Source organism: Armigeres subalbatus, chromosome 1 (genome assembly GCF_024139115.2).
Source record: "Armigeres subalbatus isolate Guangzhou_Male chromosome 1, GZ_Asu_2, whole genome shotgun sequence".
NCBI classification, from domain to species: Eukaryota; Metazoa; Arthropoda; class Insecta; order Diptera; family Culicidae; genus Armigeres; species Armigeres subalbatus.
In genome coordinates, this window is record NC_085139.1 from 265,740,870 (window position 1) to 265,767,516 (window position 26,647).

General features: G+C 41.6%; 1 protein-coding gene and 1 long non-coding RNA gene across 2 annotated transcripts in view; both read left to right on the forward strand.

Moving 5' to 3' along the window:
- Window positions 1-26,647, forward strand: part of LOC134207330 (monocarboxylate transporter 2) — a 119,691-nt gene that overhangs the window by 31,061 nt on the left and 61,983 nt on the right. The window lies entirely within an intron of this gene.
- LOC134213629 (uncharacterized) lies at window positions 9,737-10,435 on the forward strand. Its single transcript, XR_009979494.1, has 2 exons — window positions 9,737-9,931; window positions 9,992-10,435. It is a non-coding gene; the product is annotated as an uncharacterized LOC134213629 (long non-coding RNA).

Genomic DNA, 26,647 nt, shown 5'->3' on the forward strand with positions numbered 1-26,647 from the left:
ATATTTTATTTATTTATCATCAGACTAAGGCCGGAGTGGCCTTTGCTGCACATAAAAGACTTCTCCATTCAGCTCGGTTCATGGCTGCACTTCGCCAACCACGCAGTCTGCGGAGGGTCCGCAAGTCGTCCTCCACCTGATCGATCCACCTTGCCCGCTGTGCACCTCGCCTTCTTGTTCTCGTCGGATCGTTGTCGAGAACCATTTTCACCGGATTACTGTCCGACATTCTGGCTACGTGCCCGGCCCACCGCAGTCTTCCGATTTTCGCGGTGTGAACGATGGATGGTTCTCCCAACAGCTGATGCAACTCGTGGTTCATTCGCCTCCTCCACGTACCGTCCGCCATCTGCACCCCACCATAGATGGTACGCAGCACTTTCCTTTCGAAAACTCCCAGTGCGCGTTGGTCCTCCACGAGCATCGTCCAGGTTTCGTGTCCGTAGAGAACTACCGGTCTTATAAGCGTTTTGTAGATAGTCAGTTTGGTACGGCGGCGAACTCTATTCGATCGAAGCGTCTTGCGAAGTCCAAAGTACGTACGATTTCCAGCCACTATGCGTCTCCGAATTTCTCTGCTGGTATCGTTATCGGCGGTCACCAGTGAGCCCAAGTACACGAATTCTTCAACCACCTCGATTTCGTCACCACCGATAGAAACTCGTGGTGGGTGGCTCATTGACCTCTCTTGAGCCTCTTCCTATCATGTACTTCGTCTTCGACGTGTTGATGACTAGTCCAATCCGTTTAGCTTCGCTTTTCAGTCTGATGTAGGCTTCCTCCATCCTCTCAAAGTTACGTGCCATGATATCAATGTCGTCGGCGAAACCAAATAACTGGACGGACTTCGTGAAAATCGTACCACTCGTGTCAATACCTGCCCTTCGTATTACTCCCTCCAAAGCGATGTTGAATAGCAGACACGAAAGACCATCACCTTGCCCTCTACGGGTTTCGAAGGGACTCGAGAATGCCCCTGAAACTCGAACTACGCACATCACCCGATCCATCGTCGCCTTGATCAACCGTATCAGTTTATCCGGAAATCCGTTTTCGTACATTAGCTGCCATAGCTGGTCCCGATAGATTGTATCATATGCGGCTTTGAAGTCGATAAATAGATGATGTGTGGGCACGTTGTATTCGCGGCATTTCTGCAATACCTGACGTATGGCGAACACCTGGTCTGTGGTAGAGCGTTCACCCATAAATCCCGCCTGGTACTGCCCCACGAACTCTCTTGCAATTGGTGTTAGTCGACGGCATAAAATTTGGGAGAGTACCTTGTAGGCGGCGTTCAGCAATGTGATTGCGCGGTAGTTGCTACAGTCCAGCTTATCGCCCTTTTTGTAGATGGGACACACGACACCTTCCATCCACTCCTGCGGCAGAACCTCATCCTCCCAAACCTTGGTAATCACCCAATGCAGCGCTCTAGCCAGTGCTTCACCACCGTGTTTAAACAGCTCTCCTGGTAGTTGGTCAACTCCAGGGGCTTTTCCTGGATTTCCTGGAGATTCGGAGCCGGAAGTCGCATGTCCTGCGCGCGTGCTCCTAGGTTCATTACCATACCGCCACCGTTGTCTGCCATATCGCCATTCAGGTGCTCTTCGTAGTGCTGCCGCCACTTTCGGATCACCTCACGCTCGTTCGTAAGAAGGTTCCCGTTTATGTCCTTACACATATCGGGCTGTGGCACGTGGCCCTTACGTGAACGGTTCAACTTCTCATAGAACTTTCGTGTGTTATTAGCGCGGTACAGTTCCTTCGTCTCTTCACGGTCTCGATCTTCCTGCTGGCGCTTTTTCCTCCGGAAAATCGAGTTTTGTCTGTTCCGCACCCGTTTGTATCATGCCTCGTTCGCCCTCGTGCGGTGTTGCAGCAATCTCGCCCATGCTGCATTCTTCTCCTCAACTAACTGCTCACATTCGCCGTCATACCAGTCGTTTCTCTGATCCGGAGCCACCGTGCCTAGTGCAGCGGTTGCGGTGCTTCCAATGGCGGATCGAATATCTCTCCAGCCATCTTCAAGAGATGCTGCGCCTAGCTGCTCTTCCGTTGGGAGTGCCACTTCCAGCTGCTGCGCGTAATCTTGGGCTAGTAGCCGCCCAATGTTTAGCCGCGGCGGACGACTCCGACGCGTGTTGATCACCGTCGAGAGTTTTGAACGCAGACATACTGCGACGAGGTAGTGGTCGGATTCACTATTCGCACTGCGGTAAGTGCGTACGTTCGTGATGTCGGAGAAGAATTTACCGTCGATTAGAACGTGGTCGATTTGGTTTTTCGTTACTTGATTAGGTGATTTCCATGTGGCCTTGTGGATATTCTTGCGGGGGAAGAAAGTGCTTCGGACTACCATTCCGCGGGAGGCTGCAAAGTTTATGCATCGTTGGCCGTTGGCGTTCGATACGGTATGCAGACTATCCGGTCCGATGACCGGTCTATACATTTCCTCCCTTCCTACCTGAGCGTTCATGTCACCGATGACGATTTTGACGTCCCGCAGTGGGCATCCATCGTATGTCTGCTCCAGCTGCGCATAGAACACTTCTTTCTCGTCGTCGGATCTCCCTTCGTGTGGGCAGTGCACGTTGATGATGCTATAGTTGAAGAAACGGCCTTTTATCCTCAGCTTGCACATTCTTGCGTTGATTGGCTGCCACCCAATCACGCGTTGGCGCATCTTTCCCAGCACTATGAAGCCGGTTCCCAGCTCGTTGGTGGTGCCACAGCTTTGGTAGAAGGTAGCCGCTCGATGCCCGCTTTTCCACACTTTCTGTCCTGTCCAGCAGATTTCCTGCAGCGCTACGACATCGAAGTTGCGGGGATGTAATTCATCGTAGATTATTCTGTCGCAACCTGCGAAGCCTAGCGACTTGCAGTTCCATGTTCCAAGCTTCCAATCGTGATCCTTTATTCGTCGCCTAGGTCGTTGCCGATTGTATCGAGTCGTATTATCTTCTATGTCGTTCGTAATAGTTGTTTTTAAAGGCGGCTTATTGGGCCTGCGCAAACCTCCTGTCTCGTCGGAGGGCCGTCGTGTCAGGGCTGTTTAGCGTCCCACCTAACACCAGGACTTGGGTTTGTGCGCTTTGAGCGGCACACGGTCACTTTGGCGGAGCCTACTTGCGGATACATGCAGCTTTTTATAGAGGTTTAACAGGGCCCACTGTCAAACCCCACCACATCCTAGGCAGGCGCCACAACTCGCAGATGGCCTGGGGAGGGATCGTCAAGCCCTTGGACATAGTCCCTGCTGCCCTGCTGGCCGAATATCTATTTGACCGAAAAAGTCATTTGGCCGAAAAGGTCATTTGGCCGAGTAGCCATTTGGCCGAAAAAGGTTATTTGGAAAGTTGTTTGGCCGAACAGACCATTAGGACGGAAGTCATTTGGTCGAATGAGCCATTTGGCCGAAAAAGTTGTACAGCCAAATAGGTCGTTTGGCCGAATAGCCATTTGACCGAAAATGTCATTTGACCGGATAGCCATTTGGCCGAAAAAGTAATTTGGTCGAAAAGGTCATTTGACGTCTCACTACTTATTTACCACTTCTCACTGTGAAAAGTGAGTAGTGCAAAGTGGGTAGTGAGTCGTCTCACTACTCACTTCACACTGTTTGGTCCAATGTCCTTTTCGGTATACGAGAAAGGCAAAACAGTGGGTAATGTCTGTGACATAGCCGCAAAGTTGACGTAGGACCCTTGATAAAAAAAAATCGACGATGACAGCCCAATCATTATTATTCAGAGGCGACTCGTCCATACGTTCTACCTGTTCATGGAACAGGTAACCATTTTTAGGTCAGAAGTAGGAAATAAATGTCTTGGGCCTTGGCAATTAATTGTTAGGGCAAATAATTTACTCAGTAAATTTTTTAAACAAGGTTTCACGTAATATTTCCAATGATTTTAACATCTAAACATCTAAAGAAACAAAATATTTCGTAGGCAGATCAAGTTAACGCCACATGCTTGGCGTACAGTCAAATTGCAGCTAAATGTGTGTTTCTCCAACACACCACACCCCATCACATAGAAAGCTTTTGCCAGTCGTACGGTCCATAATGAAGAACCAACAGCAGCGCTGCCAGAAGTCAAATTTAAAGTTTTGCGCCATGACAAATGATTTGAAATAATTTCCTCCTTGGTATGCTCACTCGTTCTCCGCGCGCAGAGAACCAGCGTGAGCGTTGCACTATGGGGCGGCTCCATACAAAGTGGTGGCCAAAAATATTTTTTTGGTTTTTCCGCATTATTTTATAGTATTCTAGTAAGATTAGCATATAATTAATCATATGTATGCATTTTCATCGCATCCGGAAGGTGTAACTAGTATTTAACCCAGTAATGAGCTACGTACTCCTAAACAATAAACTTGAACGATTGTTTTTAATTTTAGGGGCAGTTCAAATGCAAATTGAAGCTAGAATAAGGTTGCTATGTATAAGATTAAACAGGAGAAGTGGAGGTGGAAGACCCCCCCCCCCCCTAACCAAGATTTGACCCCTTCCCCATTTTTTTAACTATGTCGTATAAGAGTATTCTTTTATCAATTAGGTATTTTGGTGAAGAATTTTTTGTCTTCCGAACCTCCCCCTCCCCCCACACAAAATTATCCGCCCCCACCCCTCACCTATGGAAATATTTTTTTCCGTACAAATAAATCAATCAAACTAGTCGAAAGGATTATTTTTTAATATGTTTCCGTTATTTTTACTGAACATATATCTACATCTTTAACAAAGTTGATGATTTGTCTCCATTTTTTATACTGCATGTTTGAATTCAAAGGAAGTGTTCCGATCTCCATCTCATTCAATATATATTTATCTCATCGAAAGAAATACGGCATCAATTTAGTCGCTTCTTTTTGTCAACATGCGTGTTCACTGCTACAAAAAAAAACAAAAAAATAAGAAATAAATTTCATTGCTTTGTACAAAATAAAACCTATTTGTTATTGATAAATTGTCATAATAAATTTTAATTGTTAACTTTCTCTTAAAACTAAATCAAATTGACAAGCAATTCTACTCATTTTCTACATTTTCATCGAGAGCAAAATCATCATCAAGTTGTTCAACATCATCCATTAATTCGTCTAGTGCATTGTCTTCAGTGTTTACATTTTCAGAGCTGTAAAGATCTTCGAATACTAAAAGTGATTTTACAACAAAAGTGTTTACAGTTTAAGTAAAGTTTACAAACAAAAGTGATTTTAAAAATGTTGTGCTACGTATTGCAACTTTTTAAGAAATCTTTCTTCTTTGGCAAGATCAATATTATATTTTGTTTTGATGTATTCAAATGCTTTTGGTGCATTGACTATTTGAGATTTTTTGATCAAAAGTAACACGATGCTCCTATGTTCCATATTATCACAAACAATTCTTTCCAGATTTTATTCCTTTAAATAACTACACAATGTACCCGTTGTTAGCGTTAAAGCCGAAAACAAACTCATGATTTGAAAATGTTTCTCCCGTTCTTTTTAATGCAAGTAGGTAGATAATATTTATTAGGAAAATAAATATACCTGAGTATAGTTGGTACAAATTGTAAAATGGCACATGAACAGAGAATTATAAACAAGGTTATCGTGAAACCATTGAAAACTTTTTAGTCTAGTTGGGTAGATCAAGTTTCTATATGGAATGATAATTTTCGGTTTGTTTTTACCCATTTTCACAAAAATAATAATAAAGTGGGTAATATTTTTAAGACTAAATTTGACATTTAACTACATTTAAAGCAGTATTTGATTTGTACGATTTTTTTTGTTTGTGCTCGATAATTGTTATTAACAAAAAAAAAATCAATTTTTTTTCGACTTCGTGCCAAAATGACGCTCATCCGCAGCTATGCGCAGCTGGATTCTCGTTCCGCAGATAGTATAGACCCCAAACTAAACTGTGGTGGTGGTCTCTTGAGACTGCTCGGCCCTGCTTGTTAGATATAGTCCAACTTAGACAAAAACACATTTTTTTTCAATAATTACCCATTTTTGACTATTTTTTATCAACCGTGTAAGCTCAACAGCATACCCATTTTAAAGCTTAGACAATTATCTTTCCAACGGTGTATTAATTTCCAAAATTGGACCGTTATTCGCTGAGAAATTTGCATTTGTTTGAGATGCATTTTTTTTTACAATTTTCACAATTTTCCTAAGTTTGATGTCTGTGGCACAATGAGTTTTCATCACAGAGGGCTGAAATTTTGGGAATCTAGGTTTGAATTATCATTCTTTCAAATGGTATACAAGACACGTCATTCAAAGCAAGTCAATTTTTCGATTTTTGGCCACCACTTTCCCCATAGTGCGTTGCCAGCTTTCTCCGTTTCCTCACATCATCCTCTTTCGCATGCGAAGCAAGCACGTTTAGATGCATGTTCTGCTATGCGCGCAGAAGTCAAACCCGTTCGACGCGCTGCGTGAACAATCAACGACGCGACGCACCTTCGGTTAGACTCGGTCGTAGTGTCGGGCTGTGCTTTGCCGAAAGGCGCACCGCGCTCGCTTTCGTTCATACTCCGATGGGCGATGACTGGAAGGAAACAGTTTGTTTTTTTTTTCTTTCTTCTGATGGATATGCAATGCATCAAGGAAGAACAATATTAAATTAATGTTTGCGTTTTCAAAAGAGGCATTAAATACTGTTTTGCCTTTCTCGTACAACAAAGTTGTACCTGAAAGGCTTTCATTTCACTCCCAAAACGTACTTTTTATAGAGCGCTTGTAGACCCATAGTATTATATACCATTCGATTCAGCTCGACAAACTGAACAAATGTCTGTCTGTCCGTGTGTGTGTCCGTGTGTGTGTGTGTGTGCGTATGTGTGTGCACATTGAAACATTAGACAATTTTTCTAGTACTAAACCTGAATCGATTTTGCTACAACAAGTTGCATTCGATGGGGAATGTTTTCTTCTTGTTCGCTATTGAATTTCATAATGATGGCACGGCTCAAAAAATAGTAAATATTCAAAGAGTTATGAGACATCATTATTTCGTAACAAATAAGCTATCGATTTTCTAGGTTATGTTCTCCCAAGACACAATTTATTCGAACCGGCACACTGACAGCATAGAATACACAGCTTACACGGAAGAAAAAAACTTCACAAAGAAACATAGAAACCCATTAATGAGTTAAAAGTACCCATTTTAAGATTTCATGTATACACTGAAAATTCTAGTTTATTTTTCAAAATGACCTAAGAAACATATTTTCATGAATGAATTTAAATATTGCGATCAACAGACCAATATGATAGCTTTTGATTGCGGTACACAAATTAATTCATGAAAAAAGGTGACATATGTTCTTTTTAAAAGTTAAGCGTCATTTCTGCCATTTCTTTCCCTATGGGCCGATGTGAGCAGTGAGAAGTGAAAAGTGAGACGTGAGAAGTGCGAAGTGAGGAGTGAAAAGTAAGAAGTAAGAAATGAAAATGAGAAATGAAAAATCACCAGATGATCCGAAATGAAAACAAAATGTTTTTCCAAATTTAATCTAGACTATCCTTTGAAAAGAGCTGAAATTTTTTTGCTAATATTTTCAAATGGATATAATAGAAAAACGACGCATCCCACAAAAAGTGTTGTATGGGTGACCATCGCAAAATCAGTCAAAATTTCTAGTGAAAATATCGGAAACAATCCAAATTGAGCCCTACACTGAAAAAAATCAGTTTAAAATTTTAAAGTCGATTTGCAAAAAATGCTCTTTTTATTTAAATGAAATTTTGTCTCAAGATAGGTGATTATGTTCCTACCAACCGTCCATACATCGCAAGCTGGGCACTCTTAAGGAAAAAAGTTTTTCTAAAAAAAACTTTTTCTTGTCGGAATTATTTTCAGTGTATTTTCATCTGAAACTAAACCAATGAAAGCGTTATAGAACCCCAAGCAAATCTATTTTTATGATACATTGTCTAATTTAGTCACTAAATATAGTTTGTTTTTAAATTAAGAGTAATATAAAAAAGGGGTTTGTATCTTCAAAAAAATATTATATTCCATTATTAGCTTCTTTAGTTGCGACCAGTTACGACCAAAACATTGTACTCTGCCTGACTGTACAGGAATACTTAATATGAGTATATATGTATACATATCGGCACCAACATTTCAAAAGGGCGTAACTGCTTTTGTAAACAAAAGCTTCTCACGTCGCTGGTGGGTTAATTTGAGCCCACCCACGCAATCCAACACCACTGATGGAAGCATCGAATCCTCTGCTTTCATTTAATGGTGCTGGATTGCGTGGGTGAGCACAAATAAGCCCACCAGAGACGTGAGAAGCTCTTGTTTACAAAAGCAGTTTCGCCCTTTTGAAATGTTGGTGCCGATATGTTAAATCCACCCCTTAAAGACACTGAAAAAATCAATTCCGTCAAGAAAAAGTTTTTGTTAGAAAAACTTTTTTCCCTTAAAAGTGCCCGGCTTGCGATGTATGGACGGTTGGTAGGGAATATAATCACCTATCTTGAGACAAAATTTCTTCCAAATCAAAAAGAGCGTTTTTTTGCAAATTGACTTTTATTTTTTTAAATTGATTTTTTTAGTGAAGGGTTCTATTTAGAGTTTTTGAAAGGTTTTATTAGAAAGTTTGAATGATTTTGCGACAGTCACTCATACAACACTTTTTTGTAGGAAGCGTCGTTTATCGATTATATCCATTTGAAAAAATCAGTAAAAACAAGTTTGACCCTTTTCAAAAGATAGTCTGCATCAGATTTGGAAAACCTAAGTATGCACTTTTCTTTTTACAGCACCTTTTAAGTATTGACCAATAAATTGACAAAAAGTCAACTTAACAATAAGAACACTTGCAAGTTCCCAAAAAGTCCTATTTGGCTTCATGCATTTCTATTACATTTCTCGCATAACTTTCCAAAAGGACCTAAGTAACATTTTTTCATGAATTCTCGCTTAACTTTTCAAAAGCGCCTAAGTATCATTTTTTTCATGAATTAATTTGAATACTGCAATCAATAGTTTTCATGTTGTTCTGTTGATTGCAGTACTCAAATTAATTCATTAAAAAAATGTTACTTAGGCCCTTTGAAAAGTTATGCGAGATTTATAGTACAGCAAAAGCCATCTAGTAGAAAATCTAGATGGATTATTCCATTGCTGACAAACGTTCATTTCGAACCAAAAACCGCAAGTTGCTGGTTGATTTTTGTCATATACTCTGTCTCGCTCAAACCAACAGCGAATAATCTAACGACTACTTTCACGAACACTTTATTGTCAGATTTTCTGGATATGATACACTGCGCGGCGTTTGTAATATTCCCAAATGGGTACTTGCACAAAACTTCACGCGGCGAATGACTGTCGAAAGGTACGGCCGCGACAAACGATACACCGCAATGCTATTCATCCATAAGAATCAAGTAAACGGTGCAGAAAGCGCGGCGGTATCTTTCATGAAAGGTTCGCCGCGTGCAATTTTGAGAAAATCAGGCAATAAGGACCAGCCACTTTAACCGACCGTGTTCATTTAGCAAGTATGGTGTTGAATATAATCTGTAGATTAAAAAAAACAGTTTTATAAAGTAAAAAAAACTCAGCAAGTAACCGCACAATATTGAGTAAAACAAATTAAGTGTGTAGCATTTCCACATTCATGGCGGTAAGCTCCAACGAGGATAATACCAGATTTAATCTGGATTTTCTTTAATCCAGTATTAAAGTTAATACTTCGAACGGTAAGCACCAAACCGGTAACAAATTTTAAGAACGCAGCCATACTAATGATGTGTGCGTGAGACGAGGGCGGCAGTGCAAACTGGCCAGCTGATTTTGTTTATGTTTTGTCCAGGCAGATTTTTTATTAAGTGGTTTTAATCGGTGCTCACAATTTCTGTTTTATTTGCGTAGTTTAATAATTGATATAGGTATTTATACAAGGTAATTATTATTAATAATTAGATGACTCCAGTTTTATATTGGTTTATTTAAAACTTACAGCAAGCGGAATATAACTAGGATGGCAAGATCCGATCCTTTCCTACAGAGATACTCTGTGCCGGCGATTTTCGGATTGCATGACCTACGGATGAATTTACTTTTTTATGGCGTATCCAAAAGTATAATCAATAGGATGATCAATCGAGAATCGGACTGCGGATTCGCACATGGATTTTTTTATGCGCTGACGACCTCCCGATAAATTGAACGTTTGTCGAAATCGAGGGCCCGTGATGGTACTTAGTTTGACGAATGATTTTCAGCTGGGAATTTCCAGTAGTGCTTCAACTCAGCAGCTGGTTTTAGAACAATTCATCGGTTCATTACGAATTGCAACTAAACGAAGAAATGATTAACGAAATGATCAATAGTAGAAAATTGTTGATACTATCAAAATGATCCAAAGGAAGTGATAAATAAATTATTTATGCAGTATTGAAAAAAGCCTTATTGAAAGAAATACTATGCACCATCAGCGTTTGATTGATATTGCGTCTTCCTTAAAGTACACCAAAGTATCGCGTATGTTAATTTCTCCTGAACACTCCTGAGAGAAGCTTGAGAAATTGCTAAAGACTACCAGAAATTAATCCTGCGAAACTTCAGAAGGAATTTCTGAAGACTTCTTTAGAAATTCAGGAAGAGTTTTAAAAGGAATTCCACGATGAATCATTAGAGACTTTTAGGAGAAATAACTTGGCGGAATCCCTAGAAGAATTACTACAGTAATCACTGGAGGAAGCCCTATAGGTATACCTGAGGAAATATAAGAAGAAATTCTGATATTCTACATCCTGATATTCCAACTTGAATTCTTCTAGGAATTCCTCCACTAATTTCAGAAGCATCCTATTTCGATCGTTTAAGAAACTCTTCGTGTAATTCCTCTCTCTTCTTGAAGTTCATCCGGCTATTCTCTTCGCAGTTTCTTCAGTAATTTCCAAAGGATTTTCTCCGTAATTGTCCCTTTGTTGCAATTACTTATTTGATTGATCCTTGATTTTTTTAAAGGAATAACTTCTTATTTTTCCTAACATTCCTCCTAAGGCTCTTTCTAAAATTCCTTTATGACTTTTGCTTAAATCCCTCCAGGAACTCATCATGTAGTCCACGTTCCTCCAGGGTCTCCTCATGGAGTTTCCCCAGGGTTTCCTTATGGTGTTCCTTCAGGATCTCATCAAGGGGGTCCTACAGGATGGCCTCCTGGAGCTCCTCCAAGTTCTTCTATAGGATTTTCTCCTGGAGCTCCTATAGGATCTGTTCCTGGGGTTCCTTCAGGATCTCCTTCTGGAGATCCTCCAGGATCTGTTCTTGGAGGCGCTCAATGATTTGCTCATGGAGTTCCTTCAGGATATTTTTACTAAGTTCCTCCAGGATATTCTCCTGCAGTATCTCCAGGATCTTCTCCTGCAGTATCTCCAGGATCTTCTCCTGGAGTTCCTCCAGGATCTTCTCCCGGAGTTCCTCCAGGATCTTCTCCTGGAGTTCCTCCAGGATCTTCTCCTGGAGTTCCTCCAGGATTTCCTCCTGGAGTTCCTCCAAGATCTCCTCCTGGAGTTCCTCCAGGATCTCCTCCTGAAGTTACTCCAAGATCTTCTCCTGGAGTTCCTACATGATCTTCTCATATAGTTCCTTCAGGGTCTTCTCCTAGAGTTCCCCCAGGATCTTCTCCTGGAGCTCCATCAGGATCTGCTCTTGGAGTTCCTTCAGGATCTGCTCTTGGAGTTCCTCCAGGATCTGCTCTTGAAGTTCCTCCAGGATCTGCTCCCGGAGTTCCTCCAGAATCTTCTCCAGCATCCTGGAGGAACTTTATGAGAAGATCCTGGTGGAACTTTAGGAGGAGATCCTGGAGGAATTTGAAGTAGGGTTCCTGGGGGAACTCCAGTATTAGATCTAGTAGGAACTCCAGGAGAAGAACCTGGGAGTACTCAAGGATTAGCTCCTTGAGGAACTCCAGGTAAAGAGATTGGAAGAGTTCAACGAAAAAAAAGCAGATCCTGATGGAACTCCAGAAGAAAGTCATGTAGGACCTCCAGGAGAAGATCTTGAAGGAAATTCAGTATGAACTCTAACTTTGGGAGGAGATTCTGGAGAAACTCCAGCAGGAGATCCTTGAGGAACTCTACGAGGTAAACCTGAAGTATTTACAGGAGAGAATCTATCTCTGGAGAAGCTCCAGAAGAAGAATCTAGAGAAGCTCCAGAAGATGTATCTGAAAGAACTCCACGAAACTTTGAAAGAAGATCCTGAAGGAACTCTAGGAGCAGATCCTGATGGAACTCCAGAAGAAGATCCTGAAGGAACTACAGGAGAAGATCCTGGAGGAACTCCAAGAGGAGATCCTGGAGGAACTCCAGGAGGAGATCCTGGAGAAACTCCATGAGTAGATTCTGAGAAACTCCATGAGAAGATTTTGGAGTATCTCCAGGATCTTCTCCTGAAGTTCTTCCAGAATCTCCTCCTGGAGTTCCTCCAGGATCTCCTCCTGGAGTTTCTCCGAATCTCCTCCTGGAGTTCCTCCAGGATCTCCTCCTGGAGTTCCTCCAAGATCTCCTCCTGGAGTTCCTCCAGGATCTCCTCCTGGAGTTCCTCCAGGATCTCCTCCTGGAGTTCTTCTAGGATCTCCTCCTGTAGTTCCTCCAGAATCTCCTCCTGGAGTTCCTCCAGGATCTCCTCCTGGAGTTCTCCTCCTGGAGTTCTCCTCCTGGAGGATCTCCTCCTGGAGTTCCTCCAGGATCTCCTCCTGGAGTTCCTCCAGGATCTGCTCCTGGAGTTCCTCCAGGGTCGCCTCTTGGAGTTCCTCCAGGATCTCCTCCTGGAGTTCCTCCAGGATCTCCTCCTGGAGTTCCTCCAGGATCTCCTCCTGGAGTTCCTCCAGGATCTCCTCCTGGAGTTCCTCCAGGATCTCCTCCTGGAGTTCCTCCAGGATCTCCTCCTGGAGTTCCTCCAGGATCTCCTCCTGGAGTTCCTTCAGGATCTCCTCCTGAAGTTCCTCCAGGATCTCTTCATGGAGTTGCTCCAGGATCTTCTTCTGGAGTTCCTATATGATCTTCTCCTAAAGTTCCTCCAAGATCTCCTCCTGGAGTTCCTACATGATCTTCTCCTGGAGTTCCATCAGGATCTGCTCCTGGAGTTCCTTCAGGATCTGCTCTTGGAGTTCTTTCAGGATCTGCTCCTAGAGTTCCTCCAGTATCTTCTCCAGCAGTCTTTTCTGGATTTCTTCATGGAGATCCTCCAAGATCTCTTCATGGAGTTCCTCCAGGTTATCCTCAAAGGGTTCCTCCAGGATATCCTTATGGGGTTCCTCCAGGATCTTTTTAAGAAGTTCCTCCAGGGTCGCCTCTTGGAGCTCCTACAAGTTCTTCTCCTGGAGTTCTTCCAGGATCTTCTCCTGGAGTTCTTCCAGGATCTTCTCCTGGAGTTCTTCCAAAATCTTCTCCTGGAGTTCTTCTATGATCTCCTCCTGGAGTTCCTCCAGGATCTGCTCCTGGAGTTCCTCCAGGATCTCCTCCCGGAGTTCCTCCAGGATCTCCTCCCGGAGTTCCTCCAGGATCTCCTCCCGGAGTTCCTCCAGGATCTCCTCCCGGAGTTTCTCCAGGATCTCCAGGATCTCCTCCCGGAGTTCCTCCAGGATCTCCTCCCGGAGTTTCTCCAGGATCTCTTTCTGGAGTTCCTCCAGGATCTTCTTCTGCAGTTCCTTCATGATCTTCTGAAGTTCCTACATGATCTTCTCCTGAAGTTCCTACATAATATTCTCATGTAGTTCCTCCAGGATCTCCTCCTGGAGTTTCTCCAGGATCTCCTCCTGGAGTTCCTCCAGGATCTCCTCCTGGAGTTCCTCAAAGATCTCATCCTGAAGTTCCTCCAAGATCTTCTCCTGGAGTTCCATCAGGATCTGCTCCTGGAGTTCCTTCAGGATCTCTTGGAGTTCTTCCAGGATCTGCTCCTAGAGTTCCTTCAGTATCTTCTCCAGCAGTCTTCAGGATTTCTTCATGGAGATCAGCAGGATTTCTTCATGGAGATCCTCCAAGATCTCTTCATGGAGTTCCTCCAGGTTATCCTCAAAGAGTTCCTCCAGGATATCCTTATGGGGTTCCTCCAGAATCTTGTTATGAAGTTCCTCCAGGGTCGCCTCTTGGAGCTCCTACAAGTTCTTCTCCTGGTGTTCTTCCAGGATCTTCGCCTGGAGTTCTTCCAAGATCTTCTCCTGGAGTTCTTCCAGGATCTTCTCCTGTAGTTCTTCCAGGATCTTCTCCTGAAATTCCTCCAGGATCTGCTCCTGTTGTCCTTTAATGATCTTCTTCTGGAATTCCTTCAGGATCTGCTTCTGGAGATCATTCAGGTTTTTCTCATGGAGTTCCTACAGAACCTTTTTCTCGAGTTTCTCCATGAGTTTCTCCAAGTCCCTGCAAGATCGCCTCCTGGAATTCCTCCAGATACATCTTCTAGAGCTTCTCCAGGTTCTTCTTTTGTAGCTTCTCCAGATTCTTCTCCTGGAGCTCCTTCAGGTTCACCTCCTGAAGTTCCTCAAGGATCTCCTCCTGGAGTTTCTCCAGAATCTCCTCCTAAAGTTAGAGTTCATCCTGAAGCTCCTACAAGATGTTCTTCTGGAGCTCCTTCAGGTTTTTTTCGTTGAACTCTTCCAATCTCTTTACCTGGAGTTCCTCAAGGAGCTTATCCTGGAGTACTCCCAGGATCTTCTTCTGGAGTTCCTACTAGATCTAATACTGGAGTTACCCCAGGAATCCTACTTGAAATTCCTCCATGAGTTCCTCAAGGATCTCCTCCTGGAGTTCCACCAGGATCTTCCTTCAAAGTTCCTTCAGGATATTCTGTTGGAGTTCCTCCAGGATCTCCTGCTGGGGTTTCTCCAGAATCTCCCCCTGGATTTTCTCCAGGATCTTCTCATGGAATTCCTCCATATGACCTTTTCCTAGCGTTCCTCCAGGATTTTTTTTGGAGTTCCTACGGAATCTTTTTCTGGTGATTATCCAGGATCTCTTCCTGGAGTTCATCCAGGAGCGTCTCATGGTGTTCTTCCATGATGCCCACTTCGAATTCTTTCAGGATCTTCTCATGGAGTTTCTCCAGGAATATTCTTATAGATTCTCCAGAGTCTTCTTAAGCTTCTCTCAGGAGTCTGTAGGAGAGATTTATACACGCAAGGCTTTGATCTACTTTAAGGAAGCGTCACATCAATCAAATACTGATCGTTTATAGAATTTCTTAGAATACGGCTTTTTCAATTATATCCAAACATAATTGAACAGAATAATTTATTAATCAGATCCTGGAGAAAATGCAAAAGGTGATTCTGGAAGGACTCCAGGGGGACATCCTGGGGAATCTAAAGAAAGACTTCCTGGAGAATCACCAGGTAGAGATCCTGGGGGAACTCCAGGATGAGAAACTTCAGGAGAATACCCTGGAGGAACTCAAGGAGAATGTCCTGGAGGAACGTCAAAAAAAATCCTGAAGGAACCAGAATAATCTTGGAGAAGAAATCCTGGAGAACTGGAAAAGGTTCTGTAGGAACTCCAGGAAGCGGTCCTGGAGGGGTATCAGGAAGAACTGCAAAGGGAGAACTTGAAAGAATTTCAAAAGGAAAAGATAGACAAACTTCAGGAACAGATCATAGAGGAACTCCAGAAAAAGAACCTGGAGAAACTTGCAGAAGAGATCCTGGAGGAATTGTACTGGAAGGACTTCAGAAAGATATCATGAAAGAACTGTAGGAGAAAAACCTTAAAAATCTAATTCCTGGAAAAAGTTTTCCTCAAGGATTTCCTTGAATTCTCCAAGGCCATCCAAGAGGATATTCTGAAAGGCCATCCAAGAGGATATTCTGAAAGATTCCCAGGAGCAGATTTTGCAGGAACTCTAGTAGGAGATTCTGTAGGAATTCCAGATTCTGGAGCAACACAAAGATGAGACCGTGGAGGAACTACTCGAAAACCACCAGAACTCCTCAGCGTTTTGCATAACTTCTCAGAAACTCCCAAATACCCTCATGAATACACAGGACTCCTCAGAAATTTCCAGAACTCATTAGCAATTACAAGCACTCCTCAGCAAGTACAAGCACTCCTCATAAATTCCCAGAACTCATTAGCAATTCCCAAAACTCCTTATCAATTTCCAGGAACCCTCAGACTCACAGAATTCTTCAGGTATACCCAGAAGTTTTCAAGACTCCTCAGCAATTTGCAAAATTCCTCAGGCATTTCCAGAAACCCTGAGAAATTCTCAGAACTGCTCAACAATTTCCAGAAATTATCAGTATTTCCTAGTAAGCCTCAAAAGTTCTCAGAACTCCTCTGCAATGCCAAGCACTCTCCAAAAATTCTCAGGACTCTTATGCAATGCAAAAAACTTCTCAGAAAATCCCAAAACTTATCATTAATTCCCAGAAATCTCCATAAATACCAAGACACCTTCAGTAAATTCGAAAAGAAATTGAAAATTGTTCAATTCGGACATTCCTGATAAATTCAGGGGATTGCTGAGGTATTTCGACGCAATTCCTTCAAGAATTACTAATGAATTCCATAAATTACTTTAGAATTTCCCAGAGTTTTTCTGAAATTTCCTTAATCTTATTGGAGTTCTTAGAATTCCTTTGAAATTCCCAGCACTTTCCCAGTTTTTATTTTCGAATCCCCAGATTCCCCAGATCCCGTTCTGTACTACCCTTGCTTATGGTGCCTCAATAAGGTCATAAAAATCGTTAATAAAGACAAGTTAAAGACTGGTCGGAAGGGTTTCTTAGTATTTGAGCGTGAGATGTTGTGGTCAATTCTCGGCGGTAAACAGGAAAATAGCATCTCACGCCGCTGCATGTACCATACGTACCACGTGTAGAAAGTATTCCAGTTAGATTCGCCCAAGATCGTGTCGAATGGCGGATGATGATATTCAATTTGGTGTGGAATCACTGAGAAGTTGCTGTAGTAATACATAATTTATAAGTTTCGGGAAAGCTTTGAAATCATTTAGGAAATTGTTCCTCAAATTCTATAATTTAGCATTAGTGCTTATCACTTTTAAGATTTCTTCAAGAAATAAGAAAAATGCTATATTTTCAGGTATTTATATGTACACATATTATAATAAGCACTTATAATTAGCATGTTTCTCTAAGATCACACTTTTCATTATAAAATTTACACAAATGGAATCAATCCGTGTCTTACAGTGGCTTTGACCCACGTCCGAATGGACCACGGAACTCGAGATCTATGGCTCCGGTACCGACATCCCCTTTATTGTCTGTTCCTCCAAAGTGCTGGATGCGGCGGTAACTCTGGCGTTCTTCAACTCCCGTCCAGCATCGCTGGAACGGGGTCCAGCGGGAGCACGGACTCACTGGGGCTTCGAACGGGCAGCGCGCTTCAGCGTCGATGCACAATCTCCAGCGCAGCTACTGGTACGATCGTGAGAACTCATTGCCCACCATTAGTAGTGGCGCCGGGCGAACTGCTCTTTGACGAAGTTCTTCGACTTGAGCAACTGCATCCTCTTGATGTCGTGTAGGTTCGGGATTGTCTTCAGGTCCGGGTGTTTAGGAGCATACAGTCCTCTTGTGCAACGAGAACGAGATTCCGGCTGGGATGCGCTAGTCTGTAATTGATGGAGAATGATGCAAGCAAGGATGAGAATGGTCACAAAAGCATCTGAATATAATTTAATTTTTCCCATATTTTGCTTAAATGCTACTTACCAACATTGTAAAGATGAATTACATAGCGGTAGGCAGGAAAATAAATACAAAAATAATTATTCCTTTTACAGCTGCAGCTCGCCACTTTTGTTTTTGTTTTGGGATGTTCGTCGTCATAATAATTTGACAACAGAGTAAAGTAGTGTGCGTACCCTCGAAAATTCAAGCACGCATCCATTTCAGGAAAATCTCCGATTTTCTTAATACGCCGAAATCGGCGTATTAAGAATTAATCCGAGATTAAAAATGAGTATTATACTGGTTGATGCTTATGAAAATCGAGGATAATACGAGATTCTCGTATTATCCTCGTTGGAGCTTACCGCCATCAATGAATAAATTTCGCACCGTGTATATACTGACAGCATTAAAGTTTGTGTTGCTTCTTTCGTGCTTTATTGATGATGCTAACCTCTCAAGCAAAGCTTTCCAAAGCTTCAAATGTGGAACACGAAAACTAACACACGCGCTATAGAGACCGAAGCCGATGACTTTATCCGCTCGCATCAACACAGTTGTAAAAATTTCATCGTTGGAAATAAAAATCGCATTCGTACATGCTTTCTCGTGCGCTCGTTACGTTTGCTGCCATTTTTTTCCTGCTTTGGAAGGAAAGAAGAGGCGTGTCATTGAGGCTAACTGCTTATTGGGTTGGGTGGTTTGGGTGGAATGATGGTGTAGTTTGGACATTTGGACACGTTCGTTTTCATACACCTCATTATTTCCATATTATGCGGCATTTTTCCATTGATATTTATGTGAATTGTGTTGTTAATTTTCACAAATGTACTTGTACAATTATTACACAAAGGCATGCAAAATCAATGTATGACATACAACTAGTTTTATTGAACTTTAATATTACATTGGTGAAAAAACACTACGTGGGAATCGGCCCTAAAACAATTGTAGACGCGCTGTCTGGACAGTTAATCCATATTGTATTTTATAATGTATTTTTAAAACGTGCCGCTGCGCTAATTATTATACTATTTACCCACGATCGCATATTTGTAACATATGCATTTTTCCTTTCTCGCACAACAAAGTTGTACCGAAAGGCTATATAATTGCTCCAAAAAATAGAAGGCCCGGAGACCCATAATGTTGTACACCGATCGACTCAGCTCGACAATCTGAGGTGACGTCTGTTTTTTTTGTGTATGTATGTGTATGTGTACAAATTTTGTAGACACACGTTTTAGAACTTAGAATTATCCGATTTACTCGCAACAAGTTGCATTCGGCAGGGAATTGTTTGCTATTGAAAATGGGCCCGATCATTGCTTTTCGGAATTATTAAAAAATCATTGTTTTTTCCCACAGGTCCCCCTTGGAAAAAAAATCAAAAAACAATTGTTTTTGAATGGTGACAAGGCAAAAATATTAAAAATGATCGAAAAAATGTGATCTATTCACCCAAAGAGCTTTTTTGACCTTTTTAAAGTGATTTTTTCAATATATTTTATAATGCACGAGAAAGGCATCATCACTGCTAGGTGGATTAATCTGGGTTTTATTATCTTACGCAGATTCGTATTTCGACTTAAGTCGAGTCAAGTACAAGACACTGAAGACGACATCACAGTTGAGGTCGAAATACGTATCTGCGTAAGATAACAAAACCTAATGGAATTAAATGGAGAGTACCTAACTCGTCTTAGACGGTTGAATACATTCCACAAAATAGAGCTTACAATATTTTTTTCAGTAAATCCTGTTCTAGAATCCTGCCCTCCACAACCATTACATTGGATGAAGGTCTGTGAGAGAAAATATCTTCTCTGCCACAGAATGTTGAATAATATGACAAGAATATGATTCTTAACTGAAATCTATAGTCTGCAGATTCGGAAGCCTCCATTTGAGAAACATGAAGACTTTTTCCCGAAAAGCTCAGTCGCTTCGTTGCAAGAGAATTGTAGCATCCTTCTACGCTTCTCGGAAGCCTCCTTCCAAGCAGCTCGGAGGACTCCTTTCAAGTAGCCAAGACCCGGAAGCCTCATTTTAAGAGGTTCGAAAACTATCCTTCAAGAGGCCCGGAAGCCTTCTTTTATGCTTTATTTTATAAACCTTTTTGCCTTTATACTAAGTATACGGTAAAGGCTATATGATCGCTCCAAAAACAAACTTTTTATAGAAGGCCCGGAGACCCATAGTGTTATATACCAATCGACTCAGTTCGACGAATTGAGGTGATGTGTGTGTGTGTGTGTGTGTGTGTGTGTGTGTGTGTGTGTGTGTGTGTGTGTGTGTGTGTGTGTGTGTGTGTGTGTGTGTGTGTGCACAAAAAGATGCAAAAAATGTCACTCATTTTTCAGGCACTTATCCTTAACCGATTTGCTCGCAACAAATTGCATTCGACGCAGAATCCTTACCCATTGTTTCCTATTGGAAATTGGCCAGGTCGGACTATGGAATCGGAAGTTATGGCCAAAATACAAATTTATACGTAAAAATCGCGTGAAAAATGACACTCACTTTTCAGGGACTTATCCTCAACCGATTTGCTTGCAACAAATTGCATTCGACGCAGAATCCTTACCCATTATTTCCTATTGGAAATTAGCCAGGTCGGACTATGGGATCGGAAGTTATGGCCAAAATACAATTTTATACGTAAAATCGCGTAAAAATGTCACTCATTTTTCAGACACTTATCCTCAACCGATTTGCTTTCAACAAATTGCATTCGACGTAGAATCCTTTCCCATTGTTTCCTATTGGAAATTGGCCAGGTCGGACTATGGGGTCGGAAGCTATGGCCAAAATACAATTTTATACGTAAAAATCGCGTTAAAAATGTCACTCATTTTTCAGGCACTTATCCTCAACCGATTTGCTTGCAACAAATTGCATTCGATGCAGAACCCTTTCTCATTGTTTCCTATTGGAAATTGGCCAGATCGGACAATGGGATCGGAAGTAATTGCCAAAATACAAATTTTTACGTAAAAATCGCGTAAAAATGTCACTTATTTTTTAGGCATTTATCCTCAACCGATTTGCTCGCAATAAACTGCATTCGACGCAGAATCCTTTCCCATTGTTTGGAAATTGGCCAGGTCGGACTATGGGATCGGAAATTATGGCCATAATACCTTTTGCCTTTCTCGTACAACAAAGTTGTACCAGAAGGCTATAATTTCACTCAAAAGCCAAATTTTGATAGAAGGCTCGGAGACCCATAGTGTTATATACCAATCGACTCAGCTCGAAAAACTGAGCACATGTCTGACTGTGTGTGTGTGTGTGGGTGTAGCCAGGAATTTTTATTGTTAAACACGTTTCATATAGAAGGACTTGACTGATTCGAGTGCAACTAGTTTCATTCGACGGAGAAACTTTCCTAGTTGGACACTATTGTTTTGTTTGCTAATATCTCATGCGGTTTGAATAATATTTCTATTTTTCTTTTATCAAATACGCTGTGTACATGCACATTTTAAATCATTAATCAATTTAGCCGTGACGCAATCCATTACTCTCATAGTTGAGTTATTTTTAAGCAGCGTGATATAATCGCATCAAAGCTATTAACCGCCTAAATGTAGGCAATTTACGTTGCATTTACCATACTAATTCGAATTCAACACATTGAATCGAGATGCCTTTCTCACCACTGGCGGATAAATTTGGGTTTTTTTACGAATACTCAAAATCAATCAACATAAAGAAAAAGGTATAGTTTTCACTAAATTTGAAAAATTAAATAACTGGAACACATTTCAGCTTTTAAATCTGACTCATTGGTCGTCACAATCTGGGGTCGCATCAAACAATAATTGTATAATTGTATACTAATTATGTACTATAATTATTATACTAATAATGGTTAATAACATTTCTTTCATAGCAACAAAATATGTGAGAGTTTAAATATTAGCGGCGATGGAACCCGTGTACCCCGAATGGTGGAATGAGCCGATTTGAAAGATCTCTATTCTGAGCAATATCCAGTTATTGCCAACTGTTACCAAGTTAGATTTTAGACGATTTGCGGAAGTTTAAAATTTCAAATGCATCTAAAGCCTGTCCACGTTAAATTTCGGACACTTAGCCAATGCCTAATTGATTTTTAGCCATTTTATCAATTTGGACAAGAATGAAAACATGCTGAAAGCATCACGCAAAGCGGAGAGATTCAGGTGTGAGGTGAATTGATCTTCTCAGTTGTTTGTGAAAATTAAAAAAAAAATCACATTGAATGATGGGTGTCTGAAATTTAACGTGGACAGGCTTTAAATTTAAAACATTTTTGTAACAAAAGAGATTAATAAGCTATTTATTGTTTTGTAAATCCTTTCTATTTAAATTGTTTTTTTTTCTAATATTTGGTCAAGTTGTACAAGAAAAGGTTGTAACATTTAAACAGATTAAACAGATTATATGCACAACTTTCATTCGAAACCACTCAGCTTGATGAATATTTTTTTATCAGCATGGTAGAACAGGTGTAGCAAAAGTCCACGAGACGCCCCTGTTATTATTCCTGTTCAACTATCTAAAATACCGACCAAAATCCTTTGGGAATTCTGAAGGGAAGCTTTTCGAGATTCCGACGGAATTTCTCTAGGTCTCCCTATCCTTAGGGGATTCTGACATGAATCTTTCGGAAATTCCTATGGAAATCTTTTGAGGATTCCGACGGGAATTCTTCGAAGATACCGACCGGTGTACTTGGTGACGGCTTCGATTCCCTCAGATGGCATGCTTGACCAGCTTGTTTGGCAGCAGGAGACGGACTCAGGACTGAAACGTGCATCGTTGAGCTTATGTTGTAGTGTGTCAGACGGGAGGTCTTGGTTGCGATGTGCTTGAAGATGTTGTTAACTCGACTGTTGTCAGGCATGACGATGTGCCGCCACTGCTATCGTTGCTGCAGCCATAATCGTTTCGCGCTTGTAATAAATGACTCGCGCACTGTTTTTTTTTCGAGGGATGTTAACCCAGAAGATCTATTGACTCGCGGACGACAGGTACTTCTTCTTTTATACATAAAGAAAATCTTGCAGTGAAGTCGAAGGCCTGTTACTTATATTCATTTATATACACATCTTCATAATCCATCGAAAGATAAAGGCGCAAGTAACGCTCAAAATCTTGCCTTTCAGCGTAACACTCTCGATTTCCAAAAGTTTAAATGACGCCCAGTACAGTAAAGAAAGACGTACTGCCGCTAACCGCAAGTCGAGCACATCTGTATATGGAGGCCCATATACAGATGTGCTCGACTTGCGGTTAGCGGCAGCGTAGTCCTACGTCAAAATCTTCATTAAGATTTTAAAAAATATATCTTCTCTGAAACCGATTTCCCGCTCACGAAACTTGCAGATCACCGACGGCAAGGCAATCATCATATTCAGTCCCTTCAGACATTTCGAGTTAAGCGACGCTCCTCTTACCTCCACTCTGGCGTCCCACACCAGACGATTCTTCTCGAATAGTAGACGATGTCCAACGGAACGTACCACACCTTGCTGCAACCAAATGCTACTAGATTGGACGACTTTACCAGGTTCCACACTTTGGCGTACAATTCGGGAACTTTCCTGATCCGATTATCCAGGTCAATCGCTTGTCGCGTCAGCATGGCAGCACACATACTCTGCATAAGAGGCATGACAGTATTGATATAACCACAAATTAATGGTGACCCAATCTAAGGACAGAGTTGAAAGAAATTGAGTCATTTGACCCAATGATGGTCAGCAATTACTCAAGGTGGATCACTGATAAACGAGTTGTTTAATTAAACGCATATTGCCTAATCTAGAGGTCAGATCAAATCTGAGATGCATTACAAATACCTTCTAAAGATTATCTTATCAAATTGCGGATTTTTATTGAATTCAATAAACTTTATTTCGTCGTGTTGTAATAATAATACCATTCAGCTTCTTGACTTACAAACGGGGGATTGGGTTTTGGAAGATAAGATTGTCCCGGCCCGTACCTACCCAATCAACGAAATCCGGAAAATTGTAGATTTAGATACGTTTATTGGTTCGGTTCGTCTGGTGTCCAATCATTTGATAAGAGTTGCCACAAGGATGCTGCGAAGCGGCTGACCGATGGGTGGTCTTCGCGATGGCACGAGACTATCGCTTTTGTGTTTCACCCGTGCGATGTGAGCACCGGAGCTCCGCACGAGTGAGATTTGTTTTCATGGCGAACTCTTACGGTGTTGATAAGAGGAGATTTAACATAAGCCGAAGTGGCGAGGTGATCTTTGTTCCTCTATAGATAGAAGGAAAATAGCGGTCTTGCTGCAATTGCTGAGACGGTTAGGGCATGGCCACTAATGAGGTCAAAACTGATATAGCTAAAAAAACAAAAGAAAAACAAATTTCAACAAACAATTGTAAATTTAACCAAAACTTAGATGATCGCCCTTCAATATGAGCTACCAAAATCGTAATATATCTTCCATAAGGAGAAGAGTTTATCACTATGGATCATCCGTAGATGGAATCATCAGAGTTCCAGCACTCGAGAGCATCAATTTGTCTACCGTTCTGGCATCGACGAGTTTAAATTGCTGATTCGTATGTGTTTCTGCTATATCAACCGACAATCGGTTAGACTTAGATTCGTGTCTAGTTAGACACTGCTTTTGAACGCTGCCCATTTCATTCTGTGATCGACCGGTAGTTTACCTTGTGAAGTAGAGAAGGATTTGTTAGATGAGTGTATTGCTTGGCTGTCTTCAGGTCTGTCTTTTTCTACCATGCCAAAATCGATGATACTCTCCAAGCTGTCTATCTTTGGTGACGGGAGCTGTCGAATCTTCTCGATGAGTGCCCGAATCAAAGTTTCTGGTCGTCCATGCAGCTGCAGTGTTTTTATAACGTGTGGCACGTTGGCGGGTGTCAGAAGCCTGCCGCGCACCGTTTACAGAGCAGGACCCTTAAGGGCACTCCTCACGGAATCCAAGTTTCAAAGTGCTCGCGTTTTCGGGGGCACACCACTCGATACGGAGACGACGCACAACTGTCATTTTTGTTGATTTGGCTTTGCTGCGTCGCAGCATGCGTGAAATAATAAAAATGACAGTTGTGCGTTGCTTCCGTATCGAGTGGTGTGCCCCCGAAAACGCGAGCACTTTGAAACTTGGACTCCGTGAGGAATGACCTTAACGCAACTTTGAAGACGGATAAGATTCTCATCCTGAGAAAAATCACAGGTGTATGTTGACCTTTCAAAGTTACTAATCCAAATAGGCCACTCATCTGGGTGCCCAAAGAATACTGGAAGATCCTTACTCATGACTTGACGGGCAGCAATCTGACGGTTCGAAGGGCCCACTTCCGATTGTAAACCAAACATGTACACGTTTTCCTCTTCTTCTTTTTCTTCATCACCACTTTTTTCTTGACGATGCATTAGTGTCTTGTATCTGCCGTCATTCTCACAGCTTTTCTTCGAGATGTTGGCGTTGTTAACTGCCTCCGTCGAATCTCCGGACTTCCTAATACCTATCCTTTGTTGTTCTTCCGTCTGATGTATCGGACCGAACTCTTCGAAGGTATTCATCAGTTCCGCGTTGACTGGATCGATTTGGAACCAGTGGTTTTGTGTAGCTTACATCTACTCTTCATGTTGTTCCGGATTTTCCAACCAATTGTTCACTTTTTCACCAACCTCAGAAACACTGAGATTAAGACTCGATCCTCGACTACTACCGCGCTGTAACAGCTCTCGAATAAGTTTAGCCCTTTCTTCTAATGATTTCTTCTCTACGGAATTTCAACTCATCGGCAGTTTTCTTTTCAAGAAACGCCTTTTCCTCTGCTAACTTCCTAGCCTCTATATCCATGATAAGAAAATTATTTTGAGCTTTTTAGTGGAATGTCTTCACTTGTCATAAGACGAGTTTATACAATCCCATTGAATTCCACCACTTAATTGTATCTTGACAGATACGTATTTCGACCTCAACAGTAAGGCCGTCTTCAGTGTCTCGTACTTGACTCGGCTCTATATCCAGTTCACGATCCTTTAGCATTTTTTCCTGACGGGTCTGTATCTGTTCTTCTAACTGTTGTTGTTCCATCAGTACCTTAAAGGTCTGAGGGAAGGGTTTTCCGTCAAAAAAGCACGTGCTAGCACTCTCTGAGAGAAAAAATTACCCATTTCAGCGCGCCAGAATGACGCTGTCAGTGTCGCCAAAATTATTTTAATCATTATGCAGTTTACAATTGCTTGAGAATTTGCCGGAGAACAAAAGGAATTGGCAACAATAGGGAAGAACTTATCACTCAAGCAGTGGTTCGGCGAGAGAACAGCAGCAGCGCCGACCAATCACGCAATGAGGAATTCAAAATAAACAAACTCCAGCTGACAGCCGACAATAGGAGGTCGTCAGTTGCATTCTAGCAAAAATTCCGCTTGAGGCCCTTTCAAAACATTTTAACAACAGCCACTACACCTGATGGTATAATTGCAATATTTCCATTATCAGGCGACAGGTGGTGTTGCTGCGTGTTTGTATCAATGTAATATTGCATATACACTAGTGACATCTGCTATTCGATATCGTAAGCTTTCAATGTTCCTTCCACACACACGAGGTGGAAAACAGTCTTAAAGAAATTGAAAGTATACAGCTAGTATTTAGTATGGAGGTACAATGAAATCTCTTTTATTGTTCAGAACTGTAAAACAAGTCATGGGTACAAAAAATCTAAAAAATATTTGTTGCTTTTTGACCTAGCTTTCATATTGATGCGATGCGTAGTTGATTAGAACGGATGATTTGTCCATACAAGGAAATTCATTTTACTTTAAATGTTGTGGCGCCATCTCGTTCAAACAGCACCTTTGTCTTTGCCTTATTGTTTTGCGTTGGGGAAATTGTTTTATTTAACATTGTTTACACAATAATAATTTTCTAGAGCGAAGAGGGATCGCAGTAGGACGCGAAAAAAAAACGG